Source organism: Eupeodes corollae, chromosome 2 (genome assembly GCF_945859685.1).
Source record: "Eupeodes corollae chromosome 2, idEupCoro1.1, whole genome shotgun sequence".
NCBI lineage: Eukaryota > Metazoa > Arthropoda > Insecta > Diptera > Syrphidae > Eupeodes > Eupeodes corollae.
In genome coordinates, this window is record NC_079148.1 from 89,644,490 (window position 1) to 89,663,667 (window position 19,178).

A 19,178-nucleotide genomic window follows, 5' to 3' on the forward strand; every position below is an offset into this window, starting at 1 on the left:
AAATATAGAAGATACACCCGATAAACCCGATACACTGCAACCGCACTACCGCTGAACAGATGTCCACTTTTTTGCGTGAAAATATGAAAAAAGGGCTGTTTTCGTTATTTTTGTGGTCGGCCCAGTTTTAAGAAATATGCGGGCGTAAAATACGGCAATGGCACTTGTTTGGATTCTTAGTTATTTCATGCAGTTGATCGCACCAAATAATCACTGCAAACAACCTCACCTCTCAACTAAAATCGATAATTTATTCAAATCCCAATTAGTAAACACTCAAATTTTCCGATTTGTATTCAGCCGGCAGATATTTTATCATAATCGACGACTCAGTTTCCGAAAACAAAACAGATGCGTGTATTCAGATTCTTTATTAGTTTTTAATGAATAGGTTTATAACAACTACTACTACGAGAGTGCAAATTATGAAATAAAGCAAAACAAACAATATTATACAATTTTCTTTATTTTGCGAGTTGGAGTTTTGAAAATAAAAACAATGAAATTCGTAGGTTGCTCTACTCTACGTCTACAGTTAGCGTGACTTCCTGGTAAGAAAAACCGTGAACTAAATCGAAATTGATCTTAGGTACGTAGGTACTCTTCACTCTTTCACAGGAGATAAATCATAAAATGAATGGCAACAGCGAGAAGCGAGTTGAAGTCGAGTCAAGCCGGGGAGATGGAGAAGAAGAATGCAATCCACGACGACAACAACAGCAACAACAACAATAACGAGAACGACGACGCGAGGCGACACAAGACACAACAACGACAATCGACATAAATACCAAAAGATTTCGATTCGAAGAAATGATGAGGCGCGCGCAACCTCCTTTTGGAATAGAAATATCCGTTCTTAAAAAGTAACAATTCGTACGTACATCCAACAGTTCTGAAGGGTCGGTGATAACTGAATTGTGTACAGAAAAATAAAATGAAAATTGATGACTGATCGCAATATCGCATCGCAATCCGGTTGTTCGTGGTGATGGTGACTCTACTCTGACTCTGCGTCTGCTGTCGCTGTGCCTGCTCTGCTCTGCCTAGTGCCTACTGTACTGCCTATGCTTGTGCCAGTGTTGTCACTTTACCACAGTTGATATGGTACCGAGGCAACCACAGATTTTAAGTGTTTTGAAAATCTACCACATAAACGAGTTGAATGAACGTATACAGTGGTGGCCAAAATAATAAGAGTCTTGACTCAACTGCTCTTTACGACAGCAATAATTTCCACGAGCGGTTTTTTATTTCATGGATCGTTATGTGAAAATAGATAATAATTATCGCAACTTTTGAGTTTGGAAACATTAATTTCTATATTAAAATAATTTTCAAAGTTCACTTTTTCACATAAGCACACTCAAAAATAGTTGATTTTGATCTACATATCTTCCGTGTTTTTTGTCTCGCCGTACTTTTATTTTAAAAGCTGGCGCTTTTTATATTGAAAACTAAAAATACTTTGTATATAATTAGAAACAAAAATAAATACTTTTCTTATCAATTTTTATGCTCTTCACACACAACAAATGTTATTGTGCATGTTTTTGGTTTCCAGGTTTCAAAAACCTGTTAATTTGTTAATATCGGCAATTTATACCAGCTTACAAAAGCATATTTTAAATCTTAGCTTTAAAAAATATTGAGAAACAGTGAGGAAATATTGAAGATATTATTTAACGGTAAATCTTTGGTGCTACATTTTTGTTTTTAATCAAAAATCTTAGCTTTACTATCTAGTTCAAAAAAATGAGTAAAAACGAGAGCTGCACACCAAAGCTAAGGAGGATTATCATTCATAACATCGCCAAGGTTGTGCTCCAAAAAGATGGTATATGAAGCAATTAAGGTCTCTACGGAGACAGACAACATAAAAACTCCCAAAGAGAAAACCGTGCAAGAAAAATAACTGCCGAAGAGGAAATACTTAGTTTTAGACTAAGAAAGGCCAATCCTTTTGCGACCAGCAAGGAATTTCATTCATCTGTAATGGTAAAAGATTTGTAAGACACCCAGTTAACAAAGAACTCGATCCTTAGTACACCATCAAAACGATCAAGCAGGATGGTGGAAATGTGATGGTTTGGGGAGCCTTTACGTGGTATGGAGTTGGTTCTATTGTGCGCATCGATGGCCGAATGCATCAGCATTTGTATAATAGAAAATGTTATGGAGCAATATGCTTTTAATCATCTGCCAGTAAAAAACATCTTTCAACAGCATAATGATCCTTAAAAATCTTCACATCAAAGTTTTAAGCTGGCTAGCACAAAGTCCAGATCTGAATCCGATCGAAAACTTGTGGGCTGACGTTGGGAGCCAAAACATACAAAAACTCTGAGTTGTTAAAAACATAGAAGCAGTTTACGAAATTATATCCCACTTGCTAGCCAGTTTACCGAAACGGTGTGCAGCTGAAATCGCTAATAAGGGTTACCTTGCAAACTATCGAAAAGACTATAGAAAATATAATTTCTTTATTTTCTTTAATTTCTTTTTCCACACTTTAATTTAGTTTTTTTTCGAATAAAGTGCTATTTATGTTATAATTTTTATTTTTAATAACTTTTTCATAAAAGTGTACCTTTACCTAACTTTTTTAAATAAAAAAGTATGTTACTAATTATTTTTCCACCACTGTATATACCCAACCTCGCAACCACTCCAAATCTTTTACTGATCGAAGCTGCTCCCCTAACATACCTCGCTGTTAGAACGGCGGCGTATTATCCAATTTAAAAAAAAAGAGGCTGGGAGAGTTCCCATCCCGTGTGTTGATTTGTCTTGCTTTTAAATTATTCTTTAAAAAAATTAAAATTATATTTTTCATATAAAGAAATAGTTTAGTTTAAAAATCTAGTTTACTTAAATAGATTTTTAGTCGAGATCAAATTTATCCCAATTTTAGACCAAATTTGGGTACTATTTTTTCAGATTTTATTTTTGTATGAAAAAAACGGGCTTTTAGATTTTTATAAAAAACAACTACTGAATATAGAAAACAATATTTTCTGTGAAATAAAAAGAGTTTGAAGACAATAATTTTTAATTTTAGAAAAAGCTATTTGAGTGGAAAGTAAATTTTTACCAAGTTTTAGTATTGTTTTTTTTTTCAATTCAATTTTTCTCAAAATTTTTCCGAATGTTGAAAACAATATTTCTTATAAGTGGAAATTAGTTGGAAGCCATAATTTCAAATTTTTGAAAAGAAATTTGAGTCGAAATAAAATTTTTACCAACTTTGAGTAATGTTTTTTTTTAGGTTTTTATTTTTTATAAAGAATCTGTCAATTTCATTTTTCTTAAAATTTTACCAGATGTTAAAAACGTTATATTTCGTTGCACAAAATTGTTTTTTGGAGATAAGTTCATTTTTTCTTCTTTAAATTTTTTGAGGTGAAACATTTTTTTTTCAGTGTTTTTGATTTATAAAAAAAATCGTTAATTGATTTTTTTCCAAAATATACTTGTTTGAAATCACGTTACAATATATAATACAGAATTTAATTCAAGTCTCTAGTATCATTGGTTCATGAGATATTTAAGGCTAACCAAAATGTTCACCTTTTTTAAACTGCTATGGTAAAAAAACCACCCACACAAGTTTTTTGAGAGCCCTTTCTGCATTATTATCTTTATAATAAAATTTATTTGAAGTCGATATCTCTTCTGGTTCTTGAGCTATGGACGACGAAAAAAACGTCACGAACGTATGGACGTACGAACATACGTACACACGAAGGCACAGACATCTTTCTAAAAATCAATTATTTCGACTCAAGAGACCTTGAAAAGTCGAGAAATGTAAAAATTTTTAATTCGACAAATCGGACTCATTAAAATAACTTCCAATGGGAAGTTTAAAATATAAAAATTTGGGGTCAATACCGAAAAAGAAGATATTTTTTGTATGCCTTAACTTCTATTGAGAGGAGTAATTAATATTAAATTAAATTAAAAAAACGAGCCTTTGATGCGACCCACACTGATAATTTCCCAGCTGTTAATTTGTCTTGCTTAAAACTTTAAAAAAATATTTATAACAATGATTTGTGTGAGATAAACAATTTGAAGTCAATATCTTTTCTTGTTTTTCTTATAAGTCGAAAACCATCTCTTATCCGTTGTTTTTTTGTTTTAGTAGGTTTTCGTCTTTTGTTAAAAAATTTCTCAATTTTCCGAAAAAAAAAGTAACTAAAAATTACCAAAACTATAAGATAAAGTACTTTGGTTTCAAAATGTAATTTGAATCCAATACCTAAAAGTTTTAAAAATATACTTCAATCTAAAGTCAATGTTATGTTTTTTATTGCAGGTTTTTATATTTTGTTAAAAAAAAACTCTCAATTTGATTTTTCTTGAAATTTGACCAGATACCAAACATTTTATTCTTCATTGCATAAAATTATTTTGTAGAGAAAATCATTTATTGCTTGTGAAATATGGGAGGTGACATTGTTGTTTGTAGTTTTTTTGGCATTTATAAAAAAACTTGTTTTAATTTTTTTTCAAATAATATCAGTTTGTCATCACCTCACATATATAATACACTATTAAATTCAAGTCGGTAGCGTTATTGGTTCTTAGTTTTTGAGTTAACCAACATTTTTTCAAACTGCTATGGTAAGAAACCACCCACTCACTTCCTGTATTATTATTTGTGCAACAACATTTCCTTGAAGTCAATATCTGTACTGTAATCTTTTATTTCGACTCAAGACCTTGAAACGTCGAGAAATGTCAATTTTCAATTCGACAAATCGGACTGATTGTTATAACTTCCTGTGAGAATTTCTTTGTTCCTCAAAATAGTTAATTGATTGATTATTTTTTAATTTTGCAGTAACAAAATACGAACTTAAGTATGGCTGAGTTTTTTTTAATTCCAGGCCATGCACTTCCTAAAATATGCACAAATACGTTTTTGAACTCAATTACAATTCCAAATGAGTGCATATAATAGCAAAAGTTAAAAAAATGGGAAATATAAATTATTTGTAAGAAGCTTTTTATCAAATATGTAGTAACCAACATACTTGAAAAAAATATCTATGAACAAAAAATATTTTAAGACTTATTGTGATCTTAGCTTTGCAGAAGAAACGGGTTTTGGAAATATGGGATACAAAGTGGCAGAAATAAGAAAATTAAAAAACTGAAAAAAGGTAACATGTTATTACATTTTTTTTTTTTTTTTTTTTTTTTTTTTATAATTAGCAAACACTAAAAGGGTTTTTTATACCTTTAATATGCCAAAGACACAGTGTGAGCATTAGGAAAAGAGGGAAGGGTTGGATAGGAGGTGTCGGTGTACATTGGTTTTAAATTTCTGAACATTGCAATGAAAGGGAAAGATAGAGCGTGGCAAGGCGTTCCACATTCGCGTAGTACGGCTAAAAAAAGAATCTCTGTACTTCATAGTACGTCCGAAGTTGGGCTCAAGGGTAAACTGATGGGCATTCCTAGAAGCGCGGGTATTACGGTTAAATTGTTTAAGGGGAGGAATGCAACTGGCTATTTCACTAGAGCATAGTCCGTTAAAATAACGGTAAAAAAGGGTGAGGCATATGAGTTTGTTTACTTTATTAAACCCAATTTAGGAAGTACACACTGCGAAATTTGTACAATAGATGCTATGTATCTCGTGTTGATTAGGACATCCCGGATAAGTGGATTTTTAGACACCTTATTAAGTTGGATACATAAATTAAGACCGCTTACAAAAAATGAAAACAACTTTGAGCTGTTCACAAAAAGCAGACAAACATTTATACATAGATTTTGACGTCCAAAATGATTGTTAAATAAAGTTCTCAATGGAGAATTTTACTTCACTTAATTTTTATGAAAAATCTTAAAAATTTGAAACCAATCAGATGTTCTGTCAGAAATCCTTGGATTCCTTCATATCCTTTTTTGACATCGTAGCTGTTTTGGAACAGCAACAACAGTGAAACGCTAAAAAAAGGTATCCAGATACCCTATATACCTGAGATTGAACGCAGTCAATTATTTATTAAAGCCGTGAACAAATTTGCGTAACAAAGTTACTCAGAACATACACAAAGCATTGCAAAGCCCAATGGTTTCCTTATGATCGCCAAGACTTTTGACGTCAGAAAACTGTCTTAACTTTATACATTAGGGTGACAACTACATATATAAAAAAGTTGTCATTGTCAAAATCTGTTTCATCCGGCTTGGATAAATTCAACAACTATGTATGCAATATTCTGTTGAGATCCATTAACCTTTCTCCTGCTTAGTTCTTCTTTTTTTGGCTCGTTTTCTTTAAAGTGGGTTTCAGACTGTTTTCGTTCCATCAATAATAAGTGCAGACGGAATTTTCTGATTTTATCCCGACTTTAACTAAAGAACATAGATTTCTAGATCGTTAAGTAGCTATGTGTTTAAAATTTTTAACTATCCAAATTTGAAACCAAAGTCAAGTTTTCCTAAGTTAACAATGACTGCATTATTTTTAATTTAATAAAATTTAAGCAATTATAACACCTTGTCTTAATTAAGAAAAATCTTCGAAGTTAAGTTATTACCTGAAGTTTGATCTATATAAAGTTTGAATTGATATTTGGTTCTGTTAATGTAATAAGCCATTTGCCTTACACCCCTTAAACAATTCAGCCGAAATACTTTGAACTTCCAGGAACGCTCATAAGTTTACCCTTAAGTTCAACTTCGAGCGTACTGTCAAGTATAGAGAATCTTTTTAAACCGCATATCGATAATGTGGAATGCTTTGGCCAACATTTTTGTTCCCTCCCATTGTGATGTTCAGAACTTTAAGGCCAATTTGCACCGATATCTCCTCTTAAATCCTTTCCTATTTTCCTAACGCACGCACTGTGTTTAGATATAAACATATAAAGCGTACTTATAAACCCCTAAGTGCCTGTAAATTATAAAAAAAAAATATTATTGGTTTTGGAGTAAAATCGACTTCAAAATGTGATTTTTTAAACATTTTGCAACGACTAAGGGCCTTACTATAATAATAAATCGCTAAACACATGTTTAGGTATCGTTGAGTTAATTTGCGTGTATACTAATAACCGAAATAAACACGTCTTTAACTAAATAGCCTTCTATTAAAATATCAAAAAGAAAGCATTGAACTGAAATTAGTAAAATTTGCAAACAAAAATGTTTGATTAAAGTTAAATTTTACAATATTTAAATAAATATTATTGAGAGTTTAAAACAGATAAATGGTTCACTATTTTTGAAAGAAAAAATAAGAACAAAACAAATTTTGGAGTAAGAATTATTTATTAATGACTTTTTAAAAAAGGTATAGCAATAAAATTCTGCGGTATCTTCAACAAAATACAGAGCGGACATTTCAGCAATTTCATAATCGATCTCAGAAGGTTCCTTAGGAGGTTTTCCACCACCGGTCTCCCTCTGAGATCGAATAAATTGGTCCGCATCTCCTGCTTGTAGCGGGTCCATTGGTCCCTTACTTGTTTTGGTATTAAGAAATTTGGGAGACACACTCAAGGCCACTTGTCTGAATAACTTGCCATCATTTAGCTTATGATCTATAACATGCGCAAGTGGTCTAGCTGCTTCGACTTGTAGCTCCCTTATTGCCATTGTCCAATTTGACGATCTGCCGTTTTAAATTTTGTTTTTCAGCCATTTCTAAAATAATGGATATTTATTAAAACATAATCACAATAATATATAAAAACAAGTATTATTCGGCTTACTTTTTTATAAAATATTAACACAAACAATCCGCAGACAACAATCGTAACAAATCTCAACTCTTGTGACCTGCAAAGTATTTGCTGTCAAAATGACAGTGCAAACCATGGAGTTTAATTTAACTGTCTTAGCCCTCACCCCAAATATTAAAATGTTTATTAGTATGGCAAAATATTTAAAACCCACTTAAATATTTAAGTGAGCGATAAAAAGGGATTTAGGTTTTAGAAATTGGCAACTGCTAAGGGACCACTTGATTTTTTGGGTGCGTTGTCAAAACTCGAAGTTCGAAATACATTTGCTGATTTTAAGGAAGTACTTTTTGTATTATGTAATTATCATCATTGTTTAACGTAATATTTTTGTTATTTTGACATCTGAATGTTGGGGTAGGATTATGTAGTTGATAGAAAAGAAGTCAGTTGTCAGAATCATTTGGGTCATTTTTGTATTTTGTAATTTTCTTTTGAAAATTTCCATAACATTGTAATGTAGGAATATGGATTTGTAAATAGAACCATAACACTACACATTTCGACCCAAACTTAAAGTAATAGTGACATCTGACATCTTTACAAAATGACTAAATTCCACTCAATTTTGTTGGAAACTCTTATTAAACTAAATTAAATGTGGACAAACATGGATGAGAAATAAGTTGAGTGAGATTGTAAGCGTGTTTTCATAATGGAAATGACGAGATGATGATGCCGCTTCCAACCTAACCTACCCTCGTCCCTCTTTCCCTTAACCAACATTAGTATCTTTTGAGTTTTGACTTCTGAGTTTTCTTCCGACTGCAACCACATTCCACAAAAATGAGTTTAAACTAATACACTCAAATAGTAACTCTAAATGAAGAGTATAGCTGAAACTCGAGGTCCACGCCATGAAACGGACAATTTTGTTGAAGCATCCGACTCCTATCACCTAAGTGGCGCTGCATTCATGTACGAAAATTGAGTGTGGAACCTAAGAGAGCCGGAAAAATATAATATTATGAGAAAAAGTTGAAGTGAGAAAAGTATACTATTTGAAGTATTACGATTTTCGATTTTCAATTTTCGTGAAATCTAAATACCTATTTAACAGCAAATTTTATATAATAAGTTTTTAAAGGATATTTTCTGTTATAGGTATATTGAATATTTGCATAGCAAATACAGACGATGTAGCTATGTATTTTTTAAAATTTTTATTTTTAGTGGGTATAAAAAAGATCCACAATGATTGGTGATATAACCGAAAATGTTACTTAATTTCAAAAGTATGCAATCAATAAATTAGCCGTTAAATTTAAATGTGGCAGTTTTCTATAAGTCTATATTAACTCCTTGTTTATAAGTGTGCAGATAACTAAGTCCCCGGGAACCTAGCCCACTGAGGGACTTAGTTCCCATACATACATAAATATATATGCACATTTTTCAAACAAATCCTTATTTATAAAATAGTTTCAAATCCGTTTTAAGTACGCCCTGATTATGTCAAATATTTTATTTAAAAAAACTTAAACTTAAACTGGCTATATTCTCTAAAGTGAAGTTCTCTTAATAAGGAACTATTTTATAAGCCCGAAAGTTAGGTTGTTTCTATATAACTAAATGTCAAATTTTAAATTGTTAATTGCTTTAACAAAGCTTGGTCTAGTACTTTTGATAGTTAGTCCGATAAAGACTCAGTTCCCAATACATGTTTGTTTTTAGGATTTAACTTGTGATCGTAAAATATAAATTGACTTCGTATATTCTGAAATATACTACAAAATAACTTTAAGACATTTTTTTCTTTGAGCAAGTTTAAAAAAAAATAAAATGTCGAAAATACTGATTTTTCACATACTAAACGGTATGAGTTTTCACATGAATTTCAACGTTCATGTGAACACAAATGACGTTTTTAGTTTCTGATATGCCAATTTAATTTTTTGAGCATCTTTTTTAAATGGTTTTGATTATTTATCATTAAAAATCAATTTTAATGTTCGCATGGCTTTTTGAAATGGTTTAATAGTTTTTCAAGTGAATTCACGTAAATTAAAATGACAGTTAAATATTAAAAAAAAGGACGCACACTGATAACTTCCCATCTGTCGATTTGTCTTGCCTAAAAGTTTGTAGGTTTTCGTGTTGGGTTAAAAAAGTTGTCAGTTGAATTATTCTTACAAATTTTCAAATTATCAACAATATTTTTCATATCAAGAAATAGTTCAGTTTGAAAACATAGTTTTAATACATAGATTTTTAATCGAAAACATTTTTTTTTTATCAATTTTAGTAGCATTTCTTAAATTTTTACAAATTGAATGAATGAAATTAGAACCGAACATCAATTTTTACTAAATTTTGCGTATAATTTTTTGTAGATTTTATACTTTTGTTAAAAACCAGCTGTTGGATTTTTATAAAAAACAACTACTGAATATAGAAAATAATATTTTATGTGAAATTAAAAAGTTTGAAGATAATATTTTTAATTTTCTAAAAGCTGTTTGAGTCGAAAGTAAATTATTACCAAGTTTTAGTATTGTTTTTTTGTAGGAAAATTATCAATTCGATTTTTCTCAAAATTTGTCCGGATGTTGAAAACAATATTTTTTATAAGTTAAAATTAGCTCTAAGCCATAATCTCGAATGTTTGAAAAGACATTTGAGTCGAAAATCAATTTTTACCAACTTTTTTTAAATTTGATTTAAAGTTATTATTTTTTGTAAAAAAAACTGGCAATTAGATTTTTCTAAAAATTTACTGAATGTTAACAACAATATTTTTTAAAAGATAAAAGTAGATCCAATATCTCAAAGCTTTGAAAAGATATTTGAGTCGAAAATCAATTTTTCCCAATTTTTAGTATTTTTTGTGAAAACAACTGGATTTTTTTCATTGTTGACAACAATATTTCTTAAAACTTAAAACAAGGTCAAAGCCGATATCTCAAAGTTTAAAAAAGATATTTTAGTCGAAAAACCAGCTTTTGTTAAATTTTCTTTCAAGTTTTTATATTTTGTAAAAAAAACTGTCAATTCGATTTTTATTAAAATTTTCCAGAATATTGAAAACAATATTTGTTATAAGTTAAAATAAAATAAAGGCCATAATCTCAAATTTTTGAAAAGATATTTGAGTCGAAATTCAATTTTTACCAACTTTAAGTAATGTTTTTTTAGGTTTGTAGTTTTTTATAAAGAAAAGCTTTCAATTCGATTTGGTTCAAAATCTTACCAGATGGTAAAAACATTATTTTTCGTTGTACAAAATTGTTTTGGATATAAAATCATTTTGTATTCGTAAAAATTCAGGTTTTTTGACTTATAAAAAAACCATTAATTGGATTTGTTTCAAAAAATATATTTGTTTGGTATCACGTTACAATATATTATATAAAATTGAATTCAATTCTCTAGCGTTTTTGGTTCATGATATATTCATAGCTAACCAAAATGTTCACCTTTTTTTAAACTGTTATGGTCAAAAACCACCCACGCAATGTTCTTGAGAGCCCTTTCTGCATCTTTCTGTCTTATTATCTGTACAACAAAATTTATTTGAAGTCGATATCTCTTCTGGTTCTTGAGCGATCGTACAGACGTACGGACGTACGTACGTACACACGCACGCACATACATCTTTCTACTCTACTCTAGGGACCTTGAAAAATCGAGATATGCCAAAATTTTCAATTTGACAAATCAGACCCATTACAATAACTTCCTATGGAAAGTTCAAAAGAAATTAAGTTTTTTGATAATAATTGATTTAAATTTAACTATCAGTTACCGTTATATCACGTAAATTTCCCTACAAAACAAAAAGAAAAAATTACAAAAAATAAAACAGGAAAAGGAAATTGTGTTGACTGATAAATTAATTATCTTGCTTATTCTGGGGGCTGCTTATCGGAATGAAAATAATATTTTTATTTCGCTCCACTTGCGACACCAACGCCAATTACCCGGCATGTGGTCGCCCTAAAAGTTTCTGCTCATGAGAGTACTATAGTTTTTATATATACAAAGTTTTCATATACAAAGATATTCCCCTGAGGTGTGGTGAATTCAAAATGGTTCAAGCATTTGCTTAGGTATAGTTTGCACTGCTAGAGCTCAATCACAGATAGCTCTGTCAAACAGCCGAATTTGCTAACATAAGGAAGTGAACACACTTTTATTACGAAGTTTCTATTTAAATCGAAAAAGTTATTTGCTTTTTTTACTACTATTTAATTGAAATTATTAAAACTTGGCTCGTTTTCACGCATGCATAGAATCAAATAAAGAAAAGTACGTGATTTCATTAAACGAACTCTTGGCAATACAATACGAGTTCTATATAATGCATATAAGCACCATCAACAGCCTAACATTTAAAAATTAGTAGTCCTTAAACTGGACACCTATAACGAAATTGCTACTCGTAGAGCCAAACAAAACAAGCCATTTTTCTAAGTCATGTAAATGAATTAAAGAAATTAATACAAATGTTTAAATCAAAGTTTAAAACTTGAGAAGAAAATAGATAATATAGTTTCAAAACAAGTTATGAAAAAAAATTATTCAATTGTTCTTTCAACAGCTGCCAATTTAACAGTATTAAAAGATCACCATTAAAATGCACGTTTAACTTGGTTTTTCAAATTTAACTTGATGTTTATAGCAGCGGACTTGTATTATTGGTTATTATTGATATGTTTGTAGGATTTTGTTGCGTAAATTATATAATTGTTATATTAATTTTTGAGTATGTATTCGATTTTAATTTTAAGTATTACAGTATTACTTGAACTTCTCGCGCTACTGAAATATACTTACATTCTATCACTTCAAAACTGCCATCCATTCACTTTAGAAAAATAAAACTAGATTTCATTTTATAAAACAATTAATTAATGAATTTTATTCACATATGAAAGAAAGCATTTTATAAAGGATTAAGATGGAAATTGCTCGATTTGTTTGGTTTGGATATTTTTAATGAATAGTGTTTTAACAAAATTTTCTTTTACTTTTTGTATGTGTTTTAATAAATAAATTAATTTTATAGGTACGAGTACATAATATGTAGTTATATTCAACAAAAAAATTAACAAATTCAGGTACTTAAATTTGGTGAAATGTATGTCTTCTTTTTTCCAAAAACTTAGTTGCATAATATGTATGTTAATTTAACAGCTTATCGCGAATTAACTTTATCGGAACGAATTAAAAAAAATCGTAGCTTAACTAATAATATAGAAAAAATGAAAATAATAGTTATTTATTATTTATTTATTTAACTTGCTCAAGGAGCATATGTTTTGTTCACTAAATGATACACTTACACTCAAAATAAAACAAATTATTTGAATCCTTGGATATCAAAGTGCATAAGAAGAAATGTTAAAATGTGGTAAAATCTGAAGATTTATAATTTGTATCCATTCTGTGAAAGGCGGGGGTATTATCCTCACAAATTTCGGTGACCTTCGCTTTCAATTGATTTTTGTTGCTTGGGTTGAGGCTCTGAAGGTTCGGTCTTGAGTTGGTTTTTGGAATTATAAAGCAACCATTCATTCAAAACAAACGGTGTAAATGTTGCCAGTAAAGTCAGTCTTTCAGAGTACCGACCAAATTTTCTTTAAAATCGTCTAGAAATTTTCATATGTCCATAATTTTGTCAATCAATTAATTCTAAAGCTAAGTTTAAACAGTTGGAAGATCTTACAAAAATATTAGAACATCCAATTAGGTGACAATTACTAATTTTCTATCAAGTAAAAATGTCCGTTTATACGGTTGGTTGATTTTATTCAAATATTAGCCTCGGAACCCGACCATCCTTTCAAATGAATGTATAAGTCAATGCCTTGAAAGTATCGTCTCCATCGAAGGCGGAACCGAACAAGACGTCATCTGCTGGATCGGCAAAGCAAAAGGGGTGTTCGGTATGCTGTCGAATTTGGAGGAATAACTCTATCAGCTTGAGAACAAAGATACAAATGTCGAATCTGTGCTTCTTTGTGTAGCATTTGGAAGGTTACTTCAGCCATTACAAGAAATCTGCAAACCTTCGTGAATAGATGTTTTTGTAAAGTCCTAAGGATTTTTTGGCAAACCGTATATCATATGAGGTTCCTTATAGAAGGACAAGCAAGGAACCTATAAACTCCATAATATGAAAGCGTAAGTGGCAATGGATTGGATATACGCTTCGAAAAAGGTAAGGGTCAAACAATGCAGTGGAATCCGCTCACACAAGAAGAAAGGAGAGCTGGACGACCAAGCAGCACATGGCGCAGAATAGTCGAAGCAAATTGGTAGACTCATTGGAAGACAATTTTCTCGACAGAGAATATTAAAATATATTTTAGAAGCAAAAACAACAGGTAGTAACAAAATATTTAAAAAAAGACGCTGGGATGCCACCCACACTAATAACTTCCCAAAGCTTCAGTAGATCTGTGTTGCTTAAAACTTTAACAAAATGTTCATAACAATATTTTGTTTGTGCTATAAATAATTTGAAGTCAATATTTGTATTTGTTCTCGGTTAAGCAAAAACCGCTTAACTGTACCAATTGGTCAATTCAAAGATACAATATTCATCTCAATTAATGCCATTGACGACGATACCATCAAAACGAAAATTAAAAATGGCAGAAAACAAATAACAGGAAGCTTTCATTTTGTGATTTGTTACGAAGTCGGCAGTGCTTCCCAGTTACAAAAACTTACTTCGATTATTAAAAAATTAATTGATTTTGGGTTGTTTCAGTTTGTTAGCAGCATTTTTTCAAATCTCAATTAAGCGAGGTGTAATTAAGCGGAAATTACTAAAGTTCAAAAATAAAAATAATGATATAAATATTACATTTCCGTTCCGATAAAGTTAACAACGATTGTATAAATATTTATTTAATTCAATATAATTTAAGAATTGTCTCGTGTGTATAATTTCTGATAAATAAGTTTTGTGTGTAGGTAGGATTAAAATATATTTTGTTTTTTTGTAACAAGGTATCAGTTGTAGTTGTTTTTTTTCGTAGAAGCATACAAAAAGCTTATTTAAGTCTGGGCTTGAGTATTAATTTATTTTATTGTTTCACTAACCTAAGTTTTATTATCAGCTTTATTTTTATTTTCCGGTTTGTTTTTTTTTTTGTACAGTAGTTTTAGTTAATGTTTATATTGTTGTTGTTTTTGTTGTTAACATATGCATTTAATTGTTTTTGTTATTGTATCGAAAGCTATCTCTGTCTCTCATTTTAAAATATATTTATTTACATTCCATGTAAACTAGAAATACAACGGTAGGTATATTTTAAATTTATATAACATTTAAAAAATAGCTTCTTATAGATTTTTACAAAAAAATAAAATTAAATAAACAAAATTAAGAAGGTAAATATTTGTTATTAAAGTTTCATTGTCAATATTTATTTATTTTGGTTTGAGTAAGTATATTCTGCAAAATGATTTTATTTATTTGAATATTTCATATTTTCCATATTTTATTATGCTATGTGGTTGTAATGTTATATTTTAATACTTTTAAGGCTTAGAGGCATTGTTTTTTAAATATATTTATTTTTTAAACTTAAATTTGCTGTATCTAGATGCTATGCGTGATTATAACTTTCAAAATATTTCACTATACTATTTCTTAATGTTTTATTTTGGTTTTCTAGGAAAATGGTTTAATTCTTGTGTTTTTTTTATTTGATGAATATTTTATTTTTTAATTTTTGTTTTGTTTTTATTTTTACAAGTGAAACAAAATATGAAAATATTTGTATTTTAATTTTTGTTTTGCTAGTGCCTTCAATAATTGCTTTGAGTTTGTGAGTAGGTAACAGTGTTCTTTACATAAAACAGTATATAAAAGAGATTTCTATTTACAGTATATACAAAGAAAGTTATATATAGTATGAACAGGTACAAAAAGTAGTATTTTTTTCATAGGTTTCTTTAATTCCAAAAAGTTAAACATATAAAAAAAACCTTACGGAAGTAAATGATTTTTTTTAATTCATAATTTGCAGCTTTTTTTAATGTGGTGCAATTAATACTTTTTCCTATTTGAAATATGGGCATGATATTAATCTGCCCCTTAAGCTGGCCGAAAGAAAAATTTAATAAAATGTGAAAATTTAGTAGATATTGGTCCCGACCCAATCTTCACAATAAAATATTTGTAAACAGGTAGACGAAAACTCATGTAAAAATGCAGTTTGTGAAAAATAAGTCTACAAAAACGTTTTTCTAAAATTGTTTTCAATACCGCGAAACATGATTCAAAAAATAAAAATAGTAATTAAAAATCACCAAAGCTCATATGCCTAATGCCTAATGCCTACCTGACTTAACCAATAGAACTCCAACATTCTTCCATGAAAAAGATATTTTTGCAACATGAGGGTTTATTTTGAAAAAAAGGTGTAATTGACCACAATTATTCCTTCTTCTCCGTGTTCACGCCTAATCACCAATTTATATGAAAAACAAGTTAAAAAAAGCGGAATTTTAATGATTTGAAATGACTGAAACAAGTCAATGAATATCATGGTTGGGTCACAGTAAATTTGATGGTGAATCATTTCTATCAGGTCGAAGGACCAGCTGGCTACTTCTCAAGATTTCTGTATAATGTGTTGTACCATGGCAATTGACAATTGAATGTCATTTTCAAATAGCTTGAATAAAAAAATGGAGAATGTAAGTAGGGTAGATTTAATGAATAAAATAACTCACTTTTGGTTGTTTTTGTTGCTTGCCTAATCAATTGAAAAATTCCCCGGAGCTTTAAACGAACTGATACCTACATAATAGATTTCAAAGTAAACTTAAGAGCAAGTGGTATTTAAAGGAATTTGTTCACCACTCTTCATCGAAAATGTGAAGTGATTGCTCTTAAGCAAATTATATGAACAAAAAACGTTCAAATTTCTGTCTAAAGAACGTTTTCGCAATGAACTTAATACTTCCAAAATTAGGTACCCCATTATTTTTTAGTACTAAATCCCAACAATAAGTCGCGAAATAAAAATAAATTAAGTCCCTCCCAACAATAGAATTAAGTTCATTATGGACAATGTGGGTACCAGCCACGAGCCCAAGTCTGGTAAGGACGATCAGGGGAACATCGTAGTAGAACCTAAGCGACGACAAAGATCAATAATTTCTTCTATCCGACCTTGACGAAAGTAAAAGATAGTTATACGTAAACTAAATTCCAACAAAGCTGATGGAGCTGACAACATTGCTGCCGAATTATTCAAAGCAGCAGGTGATGACTTGGTAGAGAGCTTGCACCAACTCATTTGGAAAATATGGTGGGAAAAAGCTTACCCGATGAGTGGAATTTGAGCATAGCTTGCCCTTTGTCCTTATTAGTTTGGATTGAGACCAGAAAAGTCCAACATTGACATTCAAAAGGTTATAAATTGAGCTCTGTCCAAGTGGGCCTAGAAGAACAAAATAATTCCCGATAATCAGTTCGGATTTAGGGCGGGACATGACACTATTCATGCTGCGTCTAAGCTTATTTCTGATAACCAGTGGAACAAATCTAAAAGGCAATGTACGGGTGCTTGTGTGGTTGACTTGAAAAAGGCCGCCGTATGGCTAGAGGGTCTGTATCTAAAGTTAAACAGACTTGGCATAAGTAAGTCACTGTTGTATATGCTTTATGACATGCTCAATGGTAGACGGTTTATTGTAAAAATTGGCAATGTAACATCTACCAAAATCTTTGATATTAAAAATGGTCTTCAACAGGGAGTGGTTAGCTCGCCGATCTTATTCAGTTATTACACCAGTGATCTGATAGCAAGTCTGACTCAGGCAATAGCGTACGCCGACGACCTTATTGCGTGGAGAACGGACCAGAAATTGAGGTTATCAAGACAGTTTTACTTCGACTTCGACAAGATGCAGCAATATTGCGATGACTGAAAGTTGAAAATCAACATTCAGAAATGCGAAACTATTCTGTTCAGAATTCCGCTGTATGGAGCTTCAAGGGATACGAGAAAGAACTGGAAAAATCTAGTGATCTTTGAACCAAATCGATAGCCACTGGAGAGTAAAAATGTAGTAAAGTACCTTGGCATCTGGTTGGAACAGTATTTGTATTTCGACAGACATATGAGTGCTCCTCTGCCCAGAGCTAGGGGAGCCTTTGCCCTGACAAAACGGTTGTTTTTTAGCAGCTGTCTTGACAGCAGGGTATGGGTGATTTGCTTCATGACCCTTATCCGGCCGATGATTGTCTATGATTGATATGGTTCAACGTTGCCCCGTCTCAAATGAAAAAGATTCGGGTATGGGTGAAAGACAATGTCTGTGACGTTTCCTTGGACACAGAACACCAGAGTCGGAGTACAAACATTACTATTCCAACCAGGTTCTATACAACAGAGCCAACATAAACATAATAGATAATTTCTTGTTGAAGCTTGGTAGTAGTCACATTGCGAGAGCGATTTCGTCAACTAACAGCTTTGAAGCTTTCTACCCCAGCAATGAGTACTACGAAATTGCACGTTTAAGTGGCAAGATTCCGCTCGACGCTTTTCTCTATTAAGACAATCGAGGGCTGATACAGGATAGGGAGGCGGTTCTGCTCATCTGCCACCTCAGCCGTTAAACTGTAGATAGGCGACTCCTTTACAGTCGAGACGTCCTCGCACTGGACGGATCCGAGTGCCTTCGGTTCAGAAGGACTGTTTCCTATAGGGACCGAAGAGATGGGTGAAGCAGGAGAACCAGTTTTGGTGACTTCAAACTGAGAATGTCATTTAAAGTTGCCTGAGGCGTTTGGTCATGCCTGGCTTAGATAGGTTTAATGATTAGGTAAGGGACAGTCAGGGTGGCACAAAAAAAAAATGTACTGTGGCTAGTTTTTAAGTAGTTTTAAGTATTTTTAAGCAGTTTTAAAGGTTTTGGTTAGTTTTTAGGAGGTTAAGTATTATTATGGGTTTCGGTTTTTTTTATTTAGTTTTAAGTTTTATATAATATAAAAAATAATAATAAGGATACCTAGTTTTTTTAATGTGTTTGGTCTTAGATTAAGTTCTTGTTCACCCGCATAGGGCCAGTAAGATATTTTTTTAAGTTTTTGAAATGTACGCTAGTTTTTTTTAAGAATTTTTGTCTAGCTTTATGATTTTGCTAAGATAAAAAAAAGCCCACCATTGACCAAATATTCACATTAAGGCAGATCTTGGAAAAAAAAATAAGGAACTTCAAATCGATACTTCAAATCTCTTTATCGATTTTAAAGCCGCGAATAACAGCGGTATGAGCTCTACAGTGCAATGTCTAGTTTTGGTATCACTGTTTTGGTATCCGTTTGTGCAGAATAACGATTGAGAATGCACGCTGATCTATCAAGATCTTAAAAGATCTCACAGATACATTTTATTTCATAAAAGGTTATAGACAAAGTGATGCACTGTCATACGACAT